General features: G+C 45.8%; 1 protein-coding gene and 1 non-coding gene across 2 annotated transcripts in view; one reads left to right on the plus strand and one right to left on the minus strand.

The window, feature by feature from the left end:
• Positions 1 to 25,651, minus strand: part of LOC126094909 (forkhead box protein K1-like) — a 275,401-nt gene that overhangs the window by 201,379 nt on the left and 48,371 nt on the right. The window lies entirely within an intron of this gene.
• Positions 1,467 to 1,541, plus strand: Trnas-aga (transfer RNA serine (anticodon AGA)). Its single transcript has one exon. It is a non-coding gene; the product is annotated as a tRNA-Ser (tRNA).

The raw sequence follows: 25,651 nt of genomic DNA on the forward strand, positions 1-25,651 counted from the left end.
TACGGCTTTTAGATTAGACTGATTTATCGCGTAACCGAAGTTTAACGAGTTCCTTTTAGCACTCATGTGAATGACCTCACACTTTTCGTTATTTAGGGTCAACCGCCACTTTTCGCACTATTCAGACATCTTTTCTAAATCGTTTTGTAGTTCGTTTTGATCTTCTGATGACTTTATTAGTCGATAAACGACAGAGTCATCTGAAAAAACCGAAGACAGCTGCTCAGATTGTCTCCCAAATCGTTTATATAGATAAGGAACAGCAAATGGCCTATAACACTACCTGGGGGAACGCCAGAAATCACTTCTGTTTTACTCGATGACTTTCCGTCAGTTACTACGAACTGTGACCTCTCTGACAGGAAATCACAAATCCAGTCATATAACTGAGACGATATTCCATAAGCACGCAATTTCACTACGAGACGCTTGTGTGGTACAGAGTCAAAAGCCTTCCGGAAATCCAGAAATACGGAATCGATCTGAAATCCTTTGGCAATAGCACTCAACACTCCATGTGAATAAAGAGCTAGTTGTGTTTCACAGGAACAATGTTTTCTAAACACATGTTGACTGTGTGTCAATAGACCGTTTTCTTCGATATAATTAATAATGTTCGAAGACAATATATGTTCCAAAATCCTGTTGCATATCGACGTTAACGACGATAGTAAATCGTGATGGCGGCCGGTGCGCACATCCTGGATGTATCAAAAAGAGTCATCCGATTTGGCTCATCTAAATTTCTGAAACTAATAAACATATACAATGAAACTTCCTGGCAGATTAAAACTGTGTGCCCGACCGAGACTCGAACTCAGGACCTTTGCCTTTCGCAGGCAAGTGCTCTACCATCTGAGCTACCGATGCACGACTCACGCCCGGTACTCACAGCTTTACTTCTGCCAGTATCTCGTCTCCTACCTTGCAAACTTTACAGAAGCTCTCCTGCGAAACTTGCAGAACTAGCACTCTTGAAAGAAAGGATATTGCGGAGACATGGCTTAGCCACAGCCTGGGGGATGTTTCCAGAATGAGATTTTCACTCTGCAGCGGAGTGTGCGCTGATATGAAACTTCCTGGCAGATTAAAACTGTGTGCCCGACCGAGACTCGAACTCGGGACCTTTGCCTTTCGCGGGCAAGTGCTCTACCATCCTTTTTTTTTTTTTTAATCTAATTTTGTTCGCTTTTGTTCGTTGCATGTGCTAGGCGCGGAAGTCGTAAGACATCCGTTTAAGTTCGTTGTTGATCGATTAGCTCAGTTTTTTTATTACAGAGGGCTGCTAACCCTCTGACCGAACACGCTGAGCTACCGTGCCGGCGTCCGTCTGAGCTACCGAAGCACGACTCACGCCCGGTACTCACAGCTTTACTTCTGCCAGTATCTCGTCTCCTACCTCCCAAGCTTTACAGAAGCTCTCCTGTGAAACACGCAGAACTAGCACTCCTGAAAGAAAGGAGTCGTGCTTCGGTAGCTCAGATGGTAGAGCACTTGCCCTAGAAAGGCAAAGGTCCCGAGTTCGAGTCTCGGTCGGGCACACAGTTTTAATCTGCCAGGAAGTTTCATATCAGCGCACACTCCGCTGCAGAGTGAAAATCTCATTCTGGATATACATTGAATTTTGTTTTTTGATGAGCGAGAAACTCAAAAATTTTTTTCATACCTTTTCATAGGTGTTCAATATGCTCTCCCTTGATATGCGTGGCATATGCCAGTCCGGTATTCAAACTGTCCCCACACTGCAGCGAGCATGTCTTGAGTTACAGCTTCACAGCCGCTGTTACTCGATGTCTCAGTTCATTCATTGTTGTTGGTAACGGAGGCACATAAACAGAGTCTTTTATAAAACTCCCACAAGAAATAATCACATACAGTCATGTCCGGTGACCTTGGAGGCCAGTAACGTAAGGCTGAATCATTTGGTCCAGTGCGACCGATCCATCTTTCAGCAATATTTTGATTTAAAAATCCCCGCACTTCCAGATGCCAGTGTGGCAGTTCCCCATACTGTTGGTAAATGAAGTCGTTTGAACCAGTCTCCGACTGAAGAAAAAGAAAGTTCTCATGCATATGGAGATATGCGCTTCCTGTAACAGTGTTCTCGGCAAAGAAAAATGGACCGTGAAACTCACAAAACACATTAAATTATGGAGAATCCCTCTCATGTTGTATTACTCCATGTGGTTGTTCCGTACACCATATTTTCACATTGTGACAGTTCACCTTTCCATTTAAATGGAATGTTGCCTCGTCACTAAATACTATGAGTGGAAGAAAACTGTCATCCTCCATCTTGCCAACAACGAAATTACAGAACTCTACACGTTATTGTTTGTCACCTTCACGAATAGCTCAAAAAATGGTTCAAATGGCTCTGAGCACTATGGGACTCAATTTCTGAGGTCATTAGTCCCCTAGAACTTAGAACTAGCTAAACCTAACTAACCTAAGGACTTCACACACATCCATGCCCGCGGCAGGATTCGAACCTGCGACCGTAGCGGTCTCGCGGTTCCAGACTGCAGCGCCTAGAACCGCACGGCCACTTTGGCCGGCCCACGAATAGCTTGCAGTAGCTGAGCTTTATATGGTTTCACGTGTAAACGTCGACGCAACACACGCCAGACGGAACCCGGGTGTACAGGGTTGTCGGAAATTCCCGTTACAAACTTCTAGGACATGTAGAGGGTAGTGAGTACATAACATTTTGAATAGGAACTCATGTCCGAAAACGTATCGTTTTCGTTCTACGACAGTTTCAATGCAGATGATTATCTCATCCACACCCACGTGAGGAATGTACTTAGGCGTGACCCAGTACAATTGTTGCAATCCATTTGAAAAGAATGCTGACTCGTTCCGTTATTACTTACGCATTTGCATTACAACTTACACCTTATGGTTTACATTAGTCGACAACAACAAGAACCTAGCATCTACGGCCGCAACGTACCGATGCATTACAACAGCGCCTCGATGTGGCGACCACCAACGTTGTTACACACATTATACCTCCGAAGCATGTTCTGGTACACTCTCTCCATCCCACCTGAAGTCGCTTCATTGTCTTGTGCAGCGGCCAGAACTCGTGCCAGCAGATCTTCCTCTGCTTCTACAGGTGTCTCATAAATTACGCTCTTCATACGACCCCACAAGAAGTAGTCCATAGTGGTTAAATCCGGTGATCGTGGCGGCCACGCGGTTGGACCACCACGGCCTAGCCATCTTTTACCATACCGTCTGTTGAGATGTCTCCGGACAGCCAGTGAAAAGTGAGGTGGTGCTCCATCATGCTGAAACCACATTTTCCGACGGACATTCAATGGCACAGTTTCCAAGAACGGGTCCAGTACGTGTCTTAGGAAGACTAAGTATGCGGGACCCGTGAGCTTGGATGGAAGGAGGTATTGTTCAATCACATGACCGTCCAGAATTCCTGCCCACACGTTAATTCGAAACCTGTCTTGAAATCCCTGAACATGCGTGGCATGAGGTTTTACATTCATCTGAGAAGAGAACTCGACGTGGAAACAGGGGCGCGTCGATGCAACGGTGCAGGAATCATGTGCAGAAGGCGACGCTTTGTGGAAAATCTGCTGGACCTATAGCGTGTACCCTTTGTAAATGGTACGGATGTAATTGTTGCTCATGCAGGACGTCCAAGACGGTGCTGTGACTAACAGCCATTGCACGCGCAATTGTTCGCGAACTCGTTGACGGGCTATCTTCAGTGCGACGCAGTACACCTTCAAATTCGGGAATGCGGCGTCGCCGTGGAACACCACAGTCCTGCCTCCTCACGGTGAAGGTACCCGTTTCTCGTAGCCGTTGTGTAACTTGGGCACACAGCTTGTGCGATGGAGTGTGACGGTGTGGAAAACGTTGGTGATACAGCCGACTAACAGCTCTTCCGTTACTTCCAGCTTCGCCATACACAAGGAGCATGTCTGTGTATTCCACAAACGTGTACTGCACCATGTTTCCTCTATCGGTGATGCACAGGTATTGACTCGGTCTCTCAGCAAAGCGGACAGTAAGTGACATCCGGGGATCGTTTGGCGTAGTACACGTCATCGTGTCTACCCTGTTTCATACCAGGTCAGTGAACTCTTAAGACGTTTCTCTTGCCCTAAGCAGACGTTGACGAGGTACACATCTGAATTCAAACTGTCGTAGAACGGAAACGATACGATTCCGGACATGGGTTCCTATTCAAAATTTTCTGTACTCATTGACCTCTGCATGTCATAGAAGCTTTTAAGGGGAATTTCCGACCACTCTGTATATTGAGGTGCCGAGCTGCACGGCGAACAGATTTCTGCGGGCTCCTTGTGAAACTACGGCGGATGCGTGCGACGTCTGTCAGTTACTATGGGATGGCCTGGCGATTTGCCCTTACAAAAAACAACCTGTTTCTCGGAATTGTTCATGCCATCGTCTAATGCTTTGTGCTGTAGGAGGATCATACCTAGTACGAAAGTCACGCTGAACAGTTATTACTGACCCGCACTGCGCAAAACATAGAACACAAAACGCTTTCTTTTATCCCAACACCATTTTTACTGGAACTGAAGTGGGCGCACGCTGCTGCTACCTAGCGAGAACCGTGTAAAACTCGATAGTTCGCTCCTTCCAACAGTACGTTGTTCAGGCACATATCTCAAATAACATAATAATTATGATTTTTTTTATAAATCGGATGATTCTTTTGGATACGCCCTGTATATGATGAAGTAGAGGATGGGGAAGGAAAGGGAAAGGATGGATGGCAGTCAAGTGACTTGCAGCCGCACGGGGCATTATGGTATTGCAACAGCGAAAGTTGAAATCTTGCGACAGACAGGGACTCAACCCCAGATGCTCCGCTTCTCTAGAACGGTTATCCTAAGCGCCTATGTCATCCGGACCGTAATTCTCAGCTTACTGTATTATGCAATGTAGCGTCCCTCGTCCATTAACTCCCTACTCGCAAATTATTGATTTCCGTAGGATTTCGTATGATACTAGCGCATCCGCACTCAAACAAATGTCAAGGAGCCGTCGCGCATCTGGTTCGAGACCCGGTCCGTCGGAAATTTTCAACTTTCGTCACTGCATAGTCACAATGCCCCGTGAGGCAGAAAATCACGAGTCTGCCACCCATCCATACCCTTTCCTTCACCATGCTCTATTTCATATAAATGTATGCACGAGCTGTCGGCCAAGTCCGACAATACAGACACCATTCAAATATACAGGGTGGTCCATTGATCGTGACCGGGCCAAATATCTCACGAAATAAGCGTCAAACGAAGAAACTACAAAGAAATTGCACTTTGAACGTCGTGTACAGTTCTGCCACTGGGCACAAAAGAAATTACGGGACGATGACAGATTTTTTTTTTCCTTTATTGAATTTCAATTCCCCCCGAAGGGGGCGGGCTGGCAGCAGCTTAGTATGCCGCTCTTCAGCCTACAGACTTTGTTAGAAAGATGAAGAGAATAAATAATAAAAACAGGCGATAAAATCAGAGACTTAAAGAATAACATGGCGAAAAGAAATCGTGCAACTTAAAACAAAGAACAGAGGGATGATGACGCTAAGAAAATACATACAAAGCAGACAGGTAAAACAATAGACAGACAATTAAAAAAAACACAGCGACAGTCTGGTTTCTGTTCGCAAAAGACATAAAATTCACACCCAGCGACCGCATGGTTTCTGTTCGCAACGCGAGAAAGACGAACAACACTGAACAGTCACTGGAACACTGCACTAAAAAGTTGGCAAATGTGACATACCACAGCCGAGAGCAGGTGGGGGGAAACTGGACAGATGATGGGAAATAAAAAAGGGGGGGGGGAGCCGGGAAAGGAGCTGATGGAGGATGAGGACCCATAAGAGGGGTGGGGGGCGCTGGGCAGACTAGAGATGGGCAAAACTGTTCTTTTCAGAGATTGGATCAGAACTGTTCACTCCCTGAAATGAATTAGCTCTTTTTCATGACTCACCACTCATTTACAATATAAAATAAATGGAAGGCACATTGCCCTTTAAACTTGGTTTATTCCAGTACTATACCTGTATTTTGATCTTATTTGATCCTATTTTGAAGTAACACATATAATGAGTAAGAATTTTGTATTGTTTATTGAAATTTCCACGATATGACAGTTTTTGATTATTGATTTATTTTGCACTATCGTGGTTTTTTGGGTGATCGGAAAATGTTGTAACTTGAGATTTACATTAACAATATATTTGGCTATAACGTATTAAAATTTCATTAACCTCATACAAATACATCGCAAGCCATATATTTTTAAAGTGAACGTTTCCTTTCGAAGACGCCTAAAATCGCAAAATCCGTACCAGAATAAGAAAAAAAAATATAAATTTGACTGTAAAACGAAAGTGCTGCATATAGCCTTACGCAGAATAAAACAAGGAAAATATTGGTGTATCACATTTTGCGATACGTTTATCGGTTCGCTCGTAATTAAAGCGTAAATTCGAGTGTCTATAATAAAAATCCTATAGTAAGAGGAGTCATCAGGAACCTAATCTAATCAGTTTAAACAAATAAAAATAAAATAAAAACAATTGATGTATACATAACATAATAATGTAATATACATAGCGGCATTACTACGAAGAACAATATCCAGTGGGGACGAACTCCGATGCAGAGGCGCTGAGTCGAGAAGGTCGAGCCGCGAGCTGTTTAACTGCGTGAGCTGAGACCGCAGAGACCACAGTGACACCTGAGTCGCTTTGCTCGACGCTCTGGCTAGAGTCGAGACGGTGGGGCGAGCGTTGAGCGGGCGAGTTCCGAGGGAGGGGGTAGCGGTGAACTCACCCGCTCCGAGACAAATAGTTCGTTCCTTTGCGAGCGGGTTTTTGCAAGTAGTTCCTATGTTATCCGCTAGGTGGCTCTCTGTCCTGTTGCTCGCATCAACTGCCCAGAGGGCAGGACGTGCGACTGAAACGATCGCCGACAGAGTGCGATGCGAAGTTACGCTGCGCCAGAACACAAAATCCAATGGGGCACTGCACAATGCAGGCAGCCAAGGTAGAAGCAGGGCAGAGGCCGGCGCTGGCTGTGTTGTGTGGCGTGCACTGTGCTGTGACCAGCAGAGGCGCTGCTGATATGCTCCGTCTCTCTCTCTCTCTCTCTCTCTCTCTGCCGTGGGAAACGTTTGGAGCTACCGTTCTTTTTTTCTGAATCACTGATTGTTCACTCCTTTGAAAGATTGAACTCTATGAATTAGTTCAAGAGCGGATCCCCCATCTCTAGGGCAGACGCGACAGGGAGTGGGGTAGGCAGAGGAGGGGAATACAAAAGGTCTCGGGGGGGGGGGAGAAGGGAGGTAGGGAGAGGTTTAGTGGGGAGAAAACAGGACAGAAGGGGGGAAGAGGGAGCCCAGGGAAAGGACAGAGGAAAGGATGGGGAGTGAGGATCAGAGTTGATGGGAGGGATAAATGGAGGGAGAGAGGGCATCATCCGGGAGGGGGAGTTGATGGAAGCCACCTTGGGAAAGGAGATGTAGGGTGTAGAGATGGAGGGTAGGGGGGACACAACGGTGAAGACGTGGCAGGGGGCAGGCATGGGAGAGGAGAGGAGTAACCAGGAAGTGAGGGGGTTCAAGACGGCGGGAGGTGTAGAGGATGCGGATATGTTCGAGGAATAGGAGCAGATGGGGGAAAGGAATGAGATCATAGAGGATCCGCGTGGGGGACGGGAGGCGTATACGGAAGGCGAGGCGGAGTGCATGACGCTCAAGGATCTGGAGGGACTTATAGAATTTGGGGGGGGCAGCTATCCAGGCAGGACTGGCATAACAGAGGATGGGACGGATTAAGGATTTGTAGGTGTGGAGGATGGTAGAGGGGTGCAACCCCCACGTCTGGCCAGAGAGGAGTTTGAGGAGTCGGAGGCGGTTGTGGGCTTTGGATTGGATGGAGCGGAGATGAGGGTTCCAGGTGAGGTGACGGTCAATGGTGAGGCCAAGGTAGGTGAGGGTGGGGGTGAGGCGGACAGGACGGGCGCAGACAGTAAGGGAGAAATCCAGGAGCCGGAAGGAGCGAGTGGTACGACCTACGATGATTGCCTGGGTCTTGGAAGGGTTGAGTTTCAGGAGCCACTGGTTACACCATGCAGCAAAAAGGTCAAGGTGATTCTGGAGAAGGCGTTGGGACCGTTGGAGGGTAGGAGCGAGGGCGAGGAATGCGGTGTCATCAGCATATTGCAAGAGGTGTACTGGAGGGGGGGGATGACAGATTTTATGCACGCGTTCTATTTAGTGACGAAACATCAGTTACCAACAGCGGTAACGTAAACCGTTTGTGACTATTACAGCGCCATCTATCACAAAGCGAAAAAAGTGGTCCAACTAAAACATTCATATTTCTTTACGTACTACACGAGTGTGTAATAAAAAATGGGGGTTCCTATTTTAAAAAAAACGCAGTTTGACCTATGGCAGCGCCATGTAGCGGGCCAACCATAGCGCCATCTGGTTTCCCCCTTCAAGCTAGACAAGTTTAGTTTCGTTTGACGCTTATTTCCTGAGATATTTGGCCCAGTCACGATCAATGGACCACTCTGTATACATTTCTGCATGAGCGCGACTGCTCCTCGACGTTAGTTTCAGTGCGGATGCACTAGTATCATCCGAACTTTCACGGGAATCAGTAATTTGCGAGGAGGGGGTTAATCGATTAGGAATGCTGCATTGCAGTGTGCGATAAGTTGATAATTTGGGTTAAACAGAAAGCTTGTCCGGATGGCCGACGATAATTCTCGGTAGCTCTGTGTGTTCCGTCAGAGGGATGGCTGCCCTGTGTAATAACAATAATAATAAAAAAAAGCGCCTGAGTGAATGGATCAACGACGAACTTGAACAGGTGTCATGTGACGTCCGCCTCGACAAAATGCAATGAACAATAACGAACAAAATGAGAGCAAAAAAGAAAAAGGTCGTTAAGGCAACCGCTTATGGAAAGAGGTATATCCGGGTTCGCGTTCCGGTCTGGCATAAATTTTCAACTTTTGCCACTGCATTGCCACAATGCCCTGTGCAGCTGGAAGTCACGAGTTTCCCACCCATCCTTTTCCTTTCCTTCCCCATCCTCTATTAACTATAAATCTAATATTGTTCAACAGTCGGTAGTGCGGGACTGTACAGAACGCCTCCCAGAAGTTGTAACTCGACAAGATTAGGTGCCCACGGCTTCCTCCGAGCTGTGGATCGCCTTGTCGTACGGGAAGCTAGAGTTTACGTGGAGTAATATGCTTTGCGCCCGCACGGTAATAACCCGAGTGTGTGTGGGCCAGGCTGCCAGGTGTGCTAGCACCTAACATATGTGCGAGCTGCGGGTTCCTGCAGCTCGACAGCACCTGCCAATGGCGGCACGAACGCGACCGTTACTCCACGCTGATTGCAACGGAGGCTGCTCTTGCGCCCGTTTTATTAAGAACGACTTTTTGGACAGAAACGACTGCTCAGTGCGTGCGCCTCGCGTGCTTGCTTGTAAATCAGCACATCGCGAGTGGATCAATGGCGTCATTGATCAACTGGCTGCGCAGTGTGTGGATTTCTAAATCTTGAGTATGCTGCAGACTGCGCATGCGCAGAAACGGAAAACTGTGGCTTCGTATGCTAACATCGGAAGCTTCTCTATTCACTTCGAGAACACTCTTATGATAGTAATGAATTTTTTTCTTTCTTAATCTTTAGTTTCTCGTTTGCTTTGTTTTCGTGACACTTTATAAAAGCTGCACTAAGGGGCAAAGAAAAAGCTTGCACAAGTAGATAAGATCATAAATGGATAAAAAAATTTTTTAGCAAAAAATGTATCAAGTGAAAACCTCAGACCTATTTAACGAGGAATTTAATTTTCGATGATTTTTGATACGCAGAAAACAAGATACAAAATATGCTATCGTCCACACATTTCCCGGATCAAATCAATATACCGGGTGACCAAAAAGTCAGTATAAATTACAAAACTGAATAAATCACGGAATAATGTAGATACAGAGGTACAAATTGACACACATGCTTGGAATGACATGGGGTTTTATTAGAACCAAAGAAATATAAACGTTCAAAAAATGTCCGACAGATGGCGCTTAATCTGATCAGAATAGCAATAATTAGCACAACAAAGTAAGACAAGGCAAAGATGATGTTCTTTACAAGAAATGCTCAATATGTCCACCATCATTCCTCAACAATAGCTGTAGTCGAGGAATAATGTTGTGAACAGCACTGTAAAGCATGTCCGGAGTTATGGTGAGGCATTGGCGTCGGATGTTGTCTTTCAGCATCCCTAGAGATGTCTGTCGATCACGATACACTTGCGACTTCAGGTAACCCCAAAGCCAATAATTGCACGGACTGAGGTCTGGGGACCTGGGAGGCCGAGCATGACGAAAGTGGCGGCTGAGAACACGATCATCACCAAACGACGCGCGCAAGAGATCTTTCACGCGTCTAGTAATAAGGGGTGGAGCGCCATTCTGCATAAACATCGTACGTTCCAGCAGGTGTTTATCAGCCAGGCTGGGGATCATGCGATTCTGTAACATATCGGCGTACCTCCCACCCGTCACGGTAGCAGTTACAAAACCAGAATCACGCATTTCATCGAAGAAAAAAGCCCCGATAACGGTAGATGTGGTAAATCCAACCCATACCGTGACTTTCTCGTCGTGCAATAGAGTTTCCACGACAGTTCTAGGATTTTCGGTAGCCCAAATTCTGAAGTTGTGGGCGTTGACAGACACTCGGAGCATGAAGTGAGCTTCGACAGTCCACAACACGTTACTCAACCAATCGTCATCTTCCGCCATCTTTTGAAACGCCCACACCGCAAATGCCCTCCGCCTCACTAAATCGACCGATGGATTTTGTACGGATAGCATCGGAGGGTAGGCCTAAGTGCCAACCAAACAGTAGTGTGTGGAATGCCGGTGCGACGTGCGACTGCACGAGTGCTGACTTCCCCGTGCTTAGACGAACCCGCTACAGTCTCCATTTCTTCCTGAACTGTCTCAGCAGCATTACGCCTTGTGCTCGGTAGGTCACTACGGGGTCTATCGCCTAAACAACCCGTGGCTTCGAACTTCGAAATCATTCTCGCCACAGCTGCATTTGTCAAAGGACCTTTACCCGTTCGAATCCCCTTCCTATGGCGATAGGATCCTAACGCTGAACTAGCACATTCCCCATTCTGATAATACAGCTTCACTAAAAGCGCCTTTTCAGGTAACGTCAACATGCTGCGACTGCTGGCGCATCTGATTCTCTCTCTCATTACAGCTCCTTTTATACACGATTGTCATGCGCAGTCACTGACGTTTTGCTGTCCAGTGCCATCCATCGGACATTTTGTGAACTTTGTTTTTTTTTTGTTCTAATAAAACCCCATGTCATTCCAAGCATGTGTGTCAATTTTTACCTCTCTGTCTACATTATTCCGTGGTTTATTAAGTTTTCAAATTTATACTGATTTTTTGATCACCCAGTATATGTTTGGACGATATTTTAACTATTCTTTCAGTTTTCAGGAGTGTGGAGAGTTTACCATACCACCTATGTCGAGGACATCCATTAGGAATTTCGATTTCGTCCTTAACTAGCGAAACCTGACAGTGATTTGCAATTGATAGACACGTATGGGTACTGGAATATGTCCTAATATCCTTCTCCCCCATCTCCTCCTACAGTCCGCTCTCTATCCATTTCCTCTCTCTCTCTACTTCTTTCTTCACCCTATGTCTGTCCATCTCCTTTTCCACTTACTCCCTCTGTCCGTTTTCTTCCCCGCTTTCTTTTTGTTCATCTCCTCTTCCCATTCTCTCTGTCCATCCCCTCCTTCCCCTTCTCTATGTCCATCTTCGCTCTCCATTTACTCTACCGCCCCCCCCCTCTCTGAACTTGAGCCTTATTGTTATTATAAATTCAAATTCCTAGTAGTATCCTAATAATAAGTCGATAAGCCATAAATATAACTTTCTTTTCTGTGAAAACCGACTGCGAGGAAGAAAACAAAACAGCACATTGCTGTTTATTCCATTTTTGTTGAAAAATATGTATAGCTAGAAAGAATAAATATGGCAGAATCAATTTCTCTAATGGTTTAATGCCCTACTAACGTAGTTAAAACTGTCTGCGAGAAAGAAAACATACCACACATATTCACAGGAGAATACAGCACAGCATTTTCTTCCTCATAGTCGGTTTTAACAGAAAACTCTACATTTTTGTTGTTTAAAAAAATGTGAAGCCTATGTCCATGTGAATGCTCATTAGAGTATCCTGTCAAAATCCGAAATAAATTGGTCAAGAACTTTTCGAGTTTTATGGTATATTCGAGGGTTGGAACTTTAATAGTGGCAACTATTTATTTACAGCTCGTACAAAATAGATACGTGTTTCAAAGCTTTACTGACCTTCAAAGTAGTCGCCAGCATTGTGTATAACCCGCTGCCAGCGATGTGGAAGTCGTAGGATATTCTTAGCAGTGCCAATTGTGTTGACAGTTCGAGCGGCGCGGTCTATTGCCTGACGAATTTGTAGCAGTTCTGAAGCGAATGCCGTGAAGTTTTTCCTTCAGTTTAGAAATCGAGCTGAACTCATGAGGGCTTAAGACGGGGGAGTGCAGTAGGTGGAACAGCACTTAGCAGCCCCATCAGTCAAACAAATTAGTAACAGCTTGCATCCACACACACTCCTGCAAAATGATGGTCAGGTCCTGCAGGAAGTGTCATCACCTCTGTCTCTATGCTGTTCATTTTTGGAACACAACCTACGACTTGCTTAGAGACAGAAGTGATGACACTTTCTGCAGGACCTGACCATAATTTTGCAGGGCAATGCTGAAGCACTTACAGTGCAAGCTGTTACTGATTTGTTTGACTGATGGGGCTGCTAAGTGCTATACCACCTACTGCACTCCCCTGGCTTAAGCCCTTGTAAGTTCAGCTCGATTTCTAAATTGAAGGAGACACTTCACGGCATTCGCTTCTGAACTGCTACAAATTCGTCGGGCAATAGACCGCGTCGCTCGAACTGTCAACACAACTGGCACTGCTAACAAGGGAACATCCCCATCGCAGCCCCCTCAGATTTAATTATAAGTTGGCACAATGGATAGGCCTTGAAAAACTGAACACAGATCAATCGAGAAAACAGGAAGAAGTTGTGTGGCACTATGAAAAAATAAGCAAAATATACAAACTGGGTCGTATATGCGTAAGATAGGCAATATTAAGGGCAATGTGAGGCGAGGAGCGCCGTGGCCCCGTGGTTAGCGTGAACAGCTGCGGAACGAGAGGTCCTTGGTTCAAATCTGCCCTACACTGAAAATTTTGCTTTCTTTATTTTCGCAAAGTTATGATCTGTCCGTTCGTTCATTGACGTCTCTGTTCACTGTAAGAAGTTTAGTGTCTGTGTTTTGCGACCGCACCGCAAAACCGTGTGATTAGTTGACGAAAGGACGTGCCTCCCAATGGGAACCGAAAACATTTGATCGCAAGGTCATAGGTCAACCGATTCCTCCACAGGAAAACACGTCTGATATTTTGTATACGACACTGGTGACAGCATGTGCGTCACATGACAGGAATATGTTGTTGACCCACCTAACTAGTACACTTGGCGAATGGGTGAAAAGTTTCTTCTACCTTGCCCGATTTAGGTTTTCTTGTGGATGTAATAATCACTCCAAAAAAAGTGATGAAAACATAAGAGTTTTTCACATAAACTGAAAATAAAAAGTTAAAATTTTCGGTCGAGGGAAGATTTGAACCAATGACTTCTCGTTCCGTTGCTGTTTACACTAACCACAGGACCACGGAGCTTCTCGCATCACATTGCCCTTAATATTGCCTATCTTACGCATGGACGACCCAGTTTGTATATTTTGCTTATTTTTTTATAGTTCCACACAACTACTTCCTGTTTTCTCGATCGATCTGTGTTCAGTTTTTCAAGCCCTATCCACTGTGCCAACTTATAACTAAATCTGAGGGGGGTGCGATGGGGATGTTCCCTTGTAAGAGTATCCTACGACTTCCACATCGCTAGTAGCGGGTTATACACAGTGCTGGTGACTACTTGGAAAGTCAGTAAAACATTGAAACACGTATCTATTTCGTACGAGCTGTAAATAAATAGTTGCCGCTATTAAAATTCCAACCCTCATACAATAATTCTCCCATTTATATATGAAAAATTATATCCTCCATATGACCACCCAAGGCCGCCCGGCAACGAGCAATGCGTTCATTGAAGTTCTGGATGATGCATTCACAGACGTCTGGTGAGACGCCGTTAATAACCCTTTTAAATTCGTCCTTCAATTGGTGTATTGTTTGTGGTTTCTACACGTACACTTTTAATTTCACAAATCCCTACGAAAAAGGTCACAAAGCGTAAGATTGCATGATCTGACATGCCATCCCTGGTTCCCAAGCAAAGAGATACGAACAACTTCAGTTGGAAAGACCACATAGATAATATTGTGGGGAAGGCGAGCCAAAGGTTGCGTTTCATTGGCAGGACACTTAGAAGATGCAACAAGTCCACTAAAGAGACAGCTTACACTACACTCGTTCGTCCTCTGTTAGAACATTGCTGCGCGGTGTGGGATCCTTACCAGGTGGGATTGACGGAGGACATCGAAAGGGTGCAAAAAAGGGCAGCTCGTTTTGTATTATCACGTAATAGGGGAGAGAGTGTGGCAGATATGATACGCGAGTTGGGATGGAAGTCATTAAAGGAAAGACGTTTTTCGTCGGGGCGAGATCTATTTACGAAATTCCAGTCACCAACTTTCTCTTCCGAATGCGAAAATATTTTGTTGAGCCCAAGCTACAAAGATAGGAATGATCATCAAAATAAAATAAGAGAAATCAGAGCTCGAACAGAAAGGTTTAGGTGTTCATTTTTCCCGCGCGCTGTTCGGGAGTGGATGGTAGAGAGATAGTATGGTTGTGGTTCGATGAACCCTCTGCCAAGCACTTAAATGTGAATTGCAGAGTAATCATGTAGATGTAGATGTAGATAATTTTTTGAGTAAACTTTTCAGTCAGCAGAGTAGTCGTTTCACGGGGTGTGTGACATGTCCCACCATCTTGTTGAATCCAAAACTCGCAATTTTCGTCAATAAGAAGGAAAAACCAATTAGAAAGCATGTTTCGGTAACGGTCGCCGTTCACAATGTCGGCGGCACCTCATCATTTTCAAAAAAGTACCAGCTGATCACTCCTGCCCAGAACAGTCGTGCGCTGTAGATGCATCACATTTTCCTCAGTCACTCGCGGATTTTCGTTACCTCAAATTCTGTTGTTCTGCTTATTGACGTACCCCCTGAGATGGAAGTGCGCCTCATATGAGAAAATTATTCTTTTTGTGAAGTTCTCGTTCTCCTCTTGTCAAGCCAAGACCCACTGAGCAAATCGATGTCTCTGTCCATGATCTGCAGGCCTCAACTCTAGTCTAAGTTGAATCTTGTACGCAAGCATTTTCACATCTTTTGAAAGGATTTCATGCAGTGAACTTGGTTATAAATTCAACTGTTGAGCTCGTCAGCGAACCGATTTGCTGGGACTTACGGTCACATTGTCACACACGACAGCAATGTTTTCTTGTGTTCGAACAGAATGCGGCCGTCCTGTTTTCTTATGTTTGAAATAGATCTCGTGGTCTTAAACTTCCGGATTAACTTCCGAGATGATGATTTGGTTGAAGCAGCATTGCACCCGAATGTCACACGCAATTCACGAACGCCTGGCGTGGGACTTCCACTATTTTTGCAATAACTCTTTATCACTTGGATACGTTGCTCAATTGTCATCTGTTACATGACGAAAATAAACATTTCATCAATGCGCAGCACACAAAAGTTGTCAGGCTACGAATGGGAATGGCCGCAGATGACAAGCATGAAAAAAACACGGCTGGCAACCGTCATATGACAAAATGGCGCAAAATTCAAATCGTTCTTACTTCTCGGTCACTCGTTAGATATATAAGGGGAATAGTTTTGCATCAACTCGGTTCCGAGAGTTCCGGAACCTGTACAGAAAATTGGAAGAGAGAATAACATAAACATCATTTCCGCCCTTTTTATTGCTCATGAAAACCACATTGCATGTTGCACCAACATACAGCGAGAACTTTAGAGGTGATGGTCCAGATTACTGTACACACCAGTACTTCTAATACTCAGTAGCATGTCCTCTTGCATTGATGCATGCCGGTATTCTTTGTGGCACACATACTATCCACAAGTTCATCAAGGCACTGTTAGTCCAGACTGTCCCACTCCTCAACGGCGATTCGGCGTAAATCCCTCAGAGTGGTTGGTGGGTCACAGCGTCTATAAACAGCCCTTTAAAAATCTATGCACGGCATGTTCGATAGAGTTCATGTCTGGAGAACATGCTGGTGACTCTAGTCGAGCGATGTCGTTATCCTGAAGGAAGTCATTCACAAGATGTGCACGATAGGGCCGCGAGTTGTCGCCCGTGAAGACGAATGCCTCGCCAGTATGATGCCGATATGGTTGCGCTATCAGTCGGAGGTTGGCATTCACGTATCGTACAGCTGTTACCGCGCCTTCCATGACAACCAGCGGCGTACGTCGGCCCCACATAATGCCACCCCAAAACAGCAGGGAACCTTCACCTTGCTGCACTCGCTGGACAGGGTGTCTAAGGCGTTCAGCCTGATCAGGTTGCCTCCAAACACGTCTCCGACGATTGTCTGGTTGAAGGCATGTGCGACACTTATCGGTGAAGAGAACGTGATGCCAATCTTGAGCGGTCCATTTGGGATATTGTTGGGCCCATCTGTTCTGCGCTGCATGGTGTCGTGGTTGCAAAGATGGACCTCGCCATGGGCGTCGGGAGTGAAACTGCGCATCATGCAGCCTATTGCACGCAGTTTGATTCTTAACTTGACGTCCTGTGGCTGCACGAAAAGCATCATTCAACAGGGTGGCGTTGCTGTCAGGGTTCCTCCGAGCCATTATTCGTAGGTAGCAGTCATCCACTGCAGTAGTACCCTCGGGCGGCCTGAGCGACGCATATCATCGACAGTTCGTGTCTCTCTGTATCTCCTCCAAGTCCGAACAACATTGCTTTGGTTCACTCCAAGACGCCTGGACACTTCCCTTGTTGAGAGCCCTTCCTGGTACAAAGTAACAATACGGACGAGACCAAACCGCGGTATTGACCGTCTAGGCATGGTTGAACTACAGACAACACGAGCCGTGTACCTCCTTCCAGGTGGGATGACTGGAACTGATCGGTTGTCGGACTCCCTCCGCTGCTCAAGCATGGCTGTTTACAGCTTTGGGCGGGTTTAGTGACATGTCTGAACAGTCAATGGACTGTGTGTGTGATACAATATTCACAGTCAACGTCTGTCTTCAGGAGTTCTGGGAACCGGGATGATGCAAAACTTTGTTTTGGGTTTTTGATATAAAGTTTTGGGTTTATATATATATATATATATATATATATATAACAGACGCCATCGTATAACACGATGATGATGATGATGAGGTCCCATACTCCGAGGAGCGTAGGGAACGATGCCTATTATAAAGTCCCGATCGCTCGAGGAATGGAAACCACTGCTCAAATCAGAAATGTTTCATTTGCAACGGTTAGCTACTTCTCTGCACAGTCGCTGCTTCGACTTTGACATTTGTCAGAATGTTGTACCAACTTTGCAATACCCTCGTCATAGAGGGCTTTCCGCCAATTCTCTACACTGCTCTGCAGCTCATTGTCTGTGCCAAAGTGTTGTCTTCAAAGCCAGCGGTTCATCTGTGCGCAGATGAAACTCAAGGGGAGGCAGTTACGGCCTGTATTGTGGGTGATCAAATACTTCCCATCGAAAACGCTACAAGGCATCTTCATTGCCCCTGCAGAGTGCGGCCAAGAATTGTCATGACAGGAAATGCATGACAGTTTTGTTATGTCGGCTACATGACATCAGGCGAAATCTCTCACCAGGCCCTCATACTTGGCGGAAAACACTATTTTCTGGCATCTTTACCTGCTCACTGTGCGCTCAGAAATGAAAGCAGCGATGTAGAGATCGGCAAAATTGTTCTTTTCAGAGATCGGATCAGAACTGTTCACTCCCTGAAATGAACTAGCTCTTTTTCATGACTCACCACTCATTCACAATAGAAAATAAATGGAAGGCACATTGTCCTTTAAACTTGGTTTATTCCAGTACTATACCCGTATTTTGATCTTATTTGATTCTATTTTGTAACACAGATAATGAGTAAGAATTTTGTATTGTTTATTGAAATTTCCACGATATGGCAAAGTTTTTGATTATTGATTTATTTTGCACTATCATGGTTTTTTGGGTGATCGGAAAATGTTGTAACTTGAGATTTACATTAACAATATATTTGGCTATAATGTATTAAAATTTCATTAACCTCGTACAAATACATCGCAAGCCATATATTTTTAAAGCAAACGTTTCCTTCTGCAGACGCCTAACATCGCAAAATCCGTACCAGAATAAGAAAAAATATATATATAAATTTGACTGTAAGACTAAAGTGCTGCATATAGCCTTACGCAGAATAAAACAAGGAAAATATTGGTGTATCACATCTTGCGATATGTTTATCGGTTCGCTCGTAATTTAGCGTAAATTCAAGTGTCCATAATAAAAATCCTATAGTAAGAGGAGTCATCAGGAACCTAATCAGATCAGTTTAAACAAATAAAAATAAAACAAAAACAAATGATGTATACATAACATAATAATGTAATATACATAGCGGTATTACTACGAAGAACAATATCCAGTAGAGACGAACTCCGATGCAGAGGCGCTGAGTCAAGCAGGTCAAGCCTCGAGCTGTACTACTGCGTGAGCTAAGACCGCAGAGACCAGAGTAACACCTGAGTTGCTTTGCTCAACGCTCTGGCTAGAGTCGAGAACGGTGGGATGAGCGTAGAGCGGGCGAGTTCCGAGGGTGGGGGGAGCGGTGAACGGCCACCAGTCACCCGCTCCGAGACAAATCATCCGTTCTATTGCGAGCAGGTTGTTGCAAGTAGTTCTTATGTTCTCCGCTAGGAGGCTCTCTGTCCTGTTGCTTGCATCAACTGCCCAGAGGGCAGGACGTGCGACTGAAACGATCGCCGACGGAGTGTGATGCTAAGTTAAGCTGCGCCAGACACTGCACACGACAGAGGAAGCACAGTGAAGGCACGGCATATGTGAAACACAAAATCCAATGGGGCACTGCACAATGCAGGCAGCCAAGGTAGAAGCAGGGCAGAGGCCGGCTCTCTCTCTCTCTCTCTCTCTCTCTCTCTCTCACTCGCTCTCTCTCTCTCTCTGTCTCTCTCTCTCTCTCTCTCTCTGCTGTGGGAAACGTTTGGAGCTACCGTTGTTTTTTTCTGAATTACTGATTGTTCACTCCTTTGAAAGATTCAACTCTATGAATCTCTACAGCGACGTGATGCGATCGATGTGCATACTAGAGACACTGCCCAACACATCTAGGCAAAACTTTATCCATTTGGCGCCCCGATCAGATCTTAATTTCCAAATAGCCCTCGTATATAGTAATGGCTCAAGAGTTAGCGAAGCCGCCTCAAGAGGTAGTGAAGCCGTCCGCAGCTCTGATTTCAAGGTTGATACCTCATTCCTGTTACTCCTTAATGCGGTCTTTTTCTTTGGTTTTTTCTCAAGTTGCCTTCTGTGCTAAATAAACTGTTCACTCCATACTAAAGGCACCTCATGTTTACAGAGGATAGCAAAACTGCAACTTGTGAAATCTTGCCTTGATCTGCATGCTAGTGTACCCTGTGTAAGCCTCTCCAACCCTACATAACTACTGCAACCTACATCCACTTGAAAATTCTTTAAATAGCCAAGCTTAGGTCTCCGTATACAATTTTTGAACCACCCCACATTTCCCTCCAGAACGAAACTGACTATTCCTTGATCCCTCGGGATACGGCGTACCAATCAGCTTTTTAGTCAAGCTGTGCCAAAAATTCCAAATTTTAATTAGTTGCCCAATTTACCTCTGTAAACTTCAGCATTCTTCGGTAGCAGCACATTTCAAAAGTTTCTGTTCTTGTCTTTGTCTTTACTGTTTAACATCCACATTTATTTTCGCGCATATTAGTATCGAAAAAGACCTCCAAACACTTCAATTTATACTAGATGTTAAAAAATCTTTCTTTTCAGGAAAGTTATTCTTGCTATTGCAAATCTCTGCCATCATCAATTATTTTGTGAGCCAAACAGCAAATTTCATCTACTACAGGATGGGGCAAATGAAAGTGCCGCCGGCCGCTGTGGCCGAGCAGTTCTAGGCGCTTCAGTCCGGAACGCGCTACTGCTACGGTCGCGGGTTCGAATCTAGCCTCGGGCATGGATGTTTGTGATGTCATTAGGTTAGTTAGGTTTAAGTAGTTCTAAATCTAGGGGACTGATGAGCTCCGATGTTAAGTCCCATAGTGCTCAGAGCCATTTGAACCAATTTTTGAATAAAAGTGCTCCGGACGTTTGGACACGATTGGACGTAAATGTATGCATGTAATTACACCCCATGACGCGCACACCACGTATACGCCCTCCACGTGATCCACACCAGTTCAGAGGTTAGTAGGTTAGTGCGGGCTGTCTCAGTGTGGGTGGAGCAATGCAAAGGGGATAATGGTACGCAGTGTGGAGCAGCGGGTGTTCGTTGTGGAAAGCTATTTGAGAAAAAACTGGTGGAAATGGTGTAGCAGTTGTTTCCTGAGAAGTCTAATGGTGTCAAAGTGCCAGCAAAGAGTGTCATGCAACGCTTAATCTGAAAATGGCATCAGACAGAATCTGTTGTGAACAAATCAAAAAACTTTGCGAAACGTGCCCGCACACCAGAAAATGCTTCATAGTCCTGCTAAATCAACCCGACGCTTGTCGCAAGAAACCCGCATATCACATCGATCATGCGGATGAATACTTCATCAGGACCTCCACAAGCGCCTCTACAGAATGTCTCTTGTTCATGCATTAGAACCAGCAGATGCTCCTCAGAACCTTCAATTTTTTGAGTGGCTGTTCACTGAGATAACAATAAATGACTTGGACACGGATCTGTCTTTTTTGTCTAATGAAGCCTGGTCTACCTGTGTAGTTACGTCAGCTCACAGAATCCTGAATCCTGGTTCTGGGCAGCGGATAATTCACGCAACTTCCACGAAATACCACTGCATGATCAGAAGGTTGGGGTTTGGTGTGCAGTGTCTGCACGCCGCTTTATTGGTCCCACCTTCTTTCATAAGACGCTGACTTCGGCGCGTTACACTGTCAACATTTTGAAACCATTTGTAGCTGCATTAACGGAGGAAGGAAAGACCTACAGTTACTTCCTACAGGATGGAGTAACTGCCTACACAGCCGGCCGAACCTTGGAGCACATTTACACATTCCTCACGCATGACAGAGCTGTTAGCAAAGTTCAGTCTGGTCATCCAGGTCACTTGATCTGTCCGTGCGCGAACTATTTGTGGGGAGCCCTCAGGTCTCAGGTGTATAGCAACAACCCTCAATGTCTTCAAGAATTACAACAGAACATTTCGGATGAGACTGCAGCAATTCCAGAAGTCCAGCTTCGATCTGCGTTATGTAATTTGCTGACCAGGGCCCAAAAACGCCATGAGATGAATGGTGATCACTTTCAACATCCGCTATAGTCAGATTAGTACTGTATTTCCTTTCTTCTGCTAGAAGCCTGTTCTCCGGGTCACTTTTATTTTTCCCACCCTGTATTCTCAGTGTCTCATTTCCTAATCTAATTCCGTCAGCATCGCCTGATTTAATTCGACTATAGGCCGGCCGGTGTGGCCGAGCGGTTCTAGGCGCTTCAGTCTGGAACCGCGCGACCGCTACGGTCGCAGGTTCGAATCCTGCCTCGGGCATGGATGTGTGTGATGCCCTTAGGTTAGCTAGGTTTAAGTAGTTCTATGTTCTAGGGGACTGATGACCTCAGATCTTAAGTCCCATAGTGCTCAGAGCCGTTTGAACCAATTCGACTATATTCCATTATATTCCATTGCCTTGTGCCGAATATGTCTGCGGCTTTATAAATTTCGGCCCATGTAGTCGTTAGAATGATTCCTCATTCGTTCCTGCTCCGTTTATAAACTTTCTTGAAGCCATCCTCACACGGGACGTGTTTGTCATCGTGAAGCACGGCAGAAGTGATGCCCGACATGGTTCCTATGCGCTCTAAAACGACCTACTAAGTCCCAAATTTATAATAACATCGACTATCGAAGATATTACTGCTATTAAATGAATAGCAAAAACACAGAATCTATGAGAAATCAAAAAGTAAAAAAAAAAAAAATAAATAAAATATGGAAATAGATAGAGGCGAACTTAGTACTTTACTCTTTATAGTTTATGCCGCTACCAACTACGCTACGATGTAACGTGGCACTATCTCCACGGTTATAAAGGGTGATTCAAAAAGAAACGACAGTTTTCAGTTGTTTGTTACAGGCAAACTATAAAAGGTAGAAAACAATTGCGTACGTCACTGGATAGAGGAAAGTTTAAAATTTTAACACAGCTGCGCTGTTGTTTGTTTGAAACGACACCACAAGAGAAATCATTTTGTTCGCTGAAATTTGCGCGAAGTCAGTCCATTGTTCAAGTGCAACATGCATTACGCCGTCGATTCAGCGAGAAGCCTCCACTGTCCAAGTATATTTATGACTGGCATAAAATGTTCTTGGAAGTTGTTTGCATATGCAAAGAGATGAGCACTGACTGGCCACGCACGTCTGATGAAATTACCGAGCGTATCAGAGACGGATTCACACGGAGCCCTCGGAATTCCACAGAACAGGCAAGGCAGAAACTTCAACTTTATCAAGCAACCGTTTGGCGTGATCTGAAACGGCGCCTGCACATGAAGCATTACAAGTTGCAGTCAACTGCATCAATTGTGTCCAGGCGACCGTAACAGAGAATACGAATTTTGCGTTTCATTTCTGCCGCATATGTTAAAGAACACTTTTTCCGGGCGGTTCATATTTCCAGACGAAGCGACGTCTCATCTGTCGGGTTAAGTAAATCGCTATAATACACTACTGGCCATTAAAACTGCTACACCACGAAGATGACGTCCTAGAGACGCGAAACTTAACCGACAGGAAGACGATGCTGTGATATGCAAATGATTAGCTTTTCAGAGCATTCATACAAGGCTGGCGCCGGTGGCGACACCTACTATGTGCTGACTTGCGGAAAGTTTCCAACCGATTTCTCATTCAAAACCAGCGGTTGACCGGCGTTGCCTGGTGAAACGTTGTTGTGATGCCTTGTGTAAGGAGGAGAAATGCGTACCATCACGTTTCCGACTTTGATAAAGGTCGGATTGTAGCCTATCGCGATTTCGGTTTATCGTATCGCGACATTGCTGCTCGCTTTGGTCGAGATCCAGTGACTGTTAGCAGAATATGGAATCGGTGAGTTCAGAAGGGTAATAAGGAACGCCGTGCTGGATCCCAACGGCCTCGTATCACTAGCAGTCGAGATGACAGGCATCTTATCCGCATGGCTGTAACGGATCGTGCAGCCACGTCTTGATCCCTGAGTCAACAAAATGGTTCAAATGGCTCTGAGCACTATGGGACTTAACATCTGAGGTCATCAGTCCCCTAGAACTTAGAACTACTTAAACCTAACTAACCTAAGGACATCACACACATCCATGCCCGAGGCAGGATTCGAACCTGCGACCGTAGCGGTCGCGTGGTTCCAGACTCCTGAGTCAACAGATGAGGACGTTTGCAAGACAACAACCATCTGCACGAACAGTTCGACGACGTTTGCAGCAGTATGGACTATCAGCTCGGAGACCGTGGCTGCGGCTACCCTTGACGCTGCATCACAACCGAGCGAGGTGGCGCAGTGGTTAGCACACTGGACTCGCATTCGGGAGGACGACGGTTCAATCCCGTCTCCAGCCATCCTGATTTAGGTTTTCCGTGATTTCCCTAAATCGTTTCAGGCAAATGCCGGGATGGTTCCTTTGAAAGGGCACGGCCGATTTCCTTCCCCATCCTTCCCTAACCCGAGCTTGCGCTCCGTCTCTAATGACCTCGTTGTCGACGGGTCGTTAAACAACACTCACCTAACTAACCTAACCTGCATCACAGACAGGAGCGCCTGCGACGGTGTACTCAACGACGAACCTGGGTGCACGAATTGGCAAAACGTCATTGTTTCGGATGAATCCAGGTTCTGTTTACAGCATCATGATGGTCGCATCCGTGTTTGGCGACATCGCGGTGAACGCACATTGGAAGCGTGTATTCGTCATCGCCATAATGGCGTATCACCCGGTGTGATGGTATGGGGTGCCATCGGTTACACGTCTCGGTCACCTCTTGTTCACATTGACGGCACTTTGAACAGTGGACGTTACATTACAGATGTGTTACGACCCGTGGCTCTACCCTTCATTCGATCCCTGCGAAACCCTACATTTCAGCAGGATGATGCACGATCGCATATTGCAGGTCCTGTATGGGCCTTCCTGGATACAGGATACTGTGGTCGTGGCAGCTGTCTGGGGCCGGACCTGCGTTTGGCGTTCCGTTCGCGGTCCGCGCCCGCCTGGCGCTGCTCCTGCGGTGTTACTACTTCTTGAGGAGTTGCTCGGTTCCTTTCGGTGGACCCTGATAAGCTCCAGAGTCGGACTCCACCCCGAGCTGAGCTGGTAACCGCTGTCTCGGTTTATTAGGTTGTCTGTGACCTTGATCTCGATGGCCTCCTTTATGACACTGTCCCAAAATCTTGGCGCCTGTGTCACAATTTTGGTGTTGTTGTAGTCCATTGAGTGGCCGAGCTCCAGACAGCGCTCCGCTATGGCAGATTTTCTTGCCTGTCCGAGTCTGGTGTGTCTCTGGTGTCCTTTGCACCTGACGTCCACTGTCCTGGTTGTCTGACCAATGTATTACTTTCCACACTGGCACGGGATGTTGTAAATGCCTGGTTTACGTAGTCCCAGGTCGTCCTTCACACTCCCTAGCATTGTCCCAATTTTGGAGGGTGGACAGAAGATACTCTTTATATCATATTTTGAAAGAATTCTGCTGATATTTGCAGAAATAGGTCCAGCATATGGCAGGTATGCCACCTTCTTCGCCTCCTCTGGCTCCTCTTGTGTACCCTGTGATTGGCCGGTAGTACGAAGTGCCCTTTGGATGTCTGTGGAGGAGTATCCATTTCTGCTGAACACCAGCTGTAGATGTTCTATCTCTGTCGCCACACTTTCTGTATCCGACAGAGCTCGAGCCCTGTGAACTAATGTTTTCAAGACTCCATTCTTCTGTGCCGGGTGGTGGCAGCTGCTGGCTTGAAGGTATAAGTCAGTGTGGGTGGGCTCACGATACACACTGTGCCCCAGAGTGCCATCTGCCTAGCCGGCCGGGGTGGCCGAGCGGTTCTAGGCGCTACAGTCTGGAACCGCACGACCGCTACGGTCGCAGTTCGAATCCTGCCTCGGGCATGGATGAGTGTGATGTCCTTAGGAAGGTTAGGTTTAAGTAGTTCTAAGTTCTAGGGGACTGATGACCTTAGAAGTTAAGTCCCATAG

The sequence above is a fragment of the Schistocerca cancellata genome, chromosome 8, assembly GCF_023864275.1.
Source record: "Schistocerca cancellata isolate TAMUIC-IGC-003103 chromosome 8, iqSchCanc2.1, whole genome shotgun sequence".
NCBI classification, from domain to species: domain Eukaryota; kingdom Metazoa; phylum Arthropoda; class Insecta; order Orthoptera; family Acrididae; genus Schistocerca; species Schistocerca cancellata.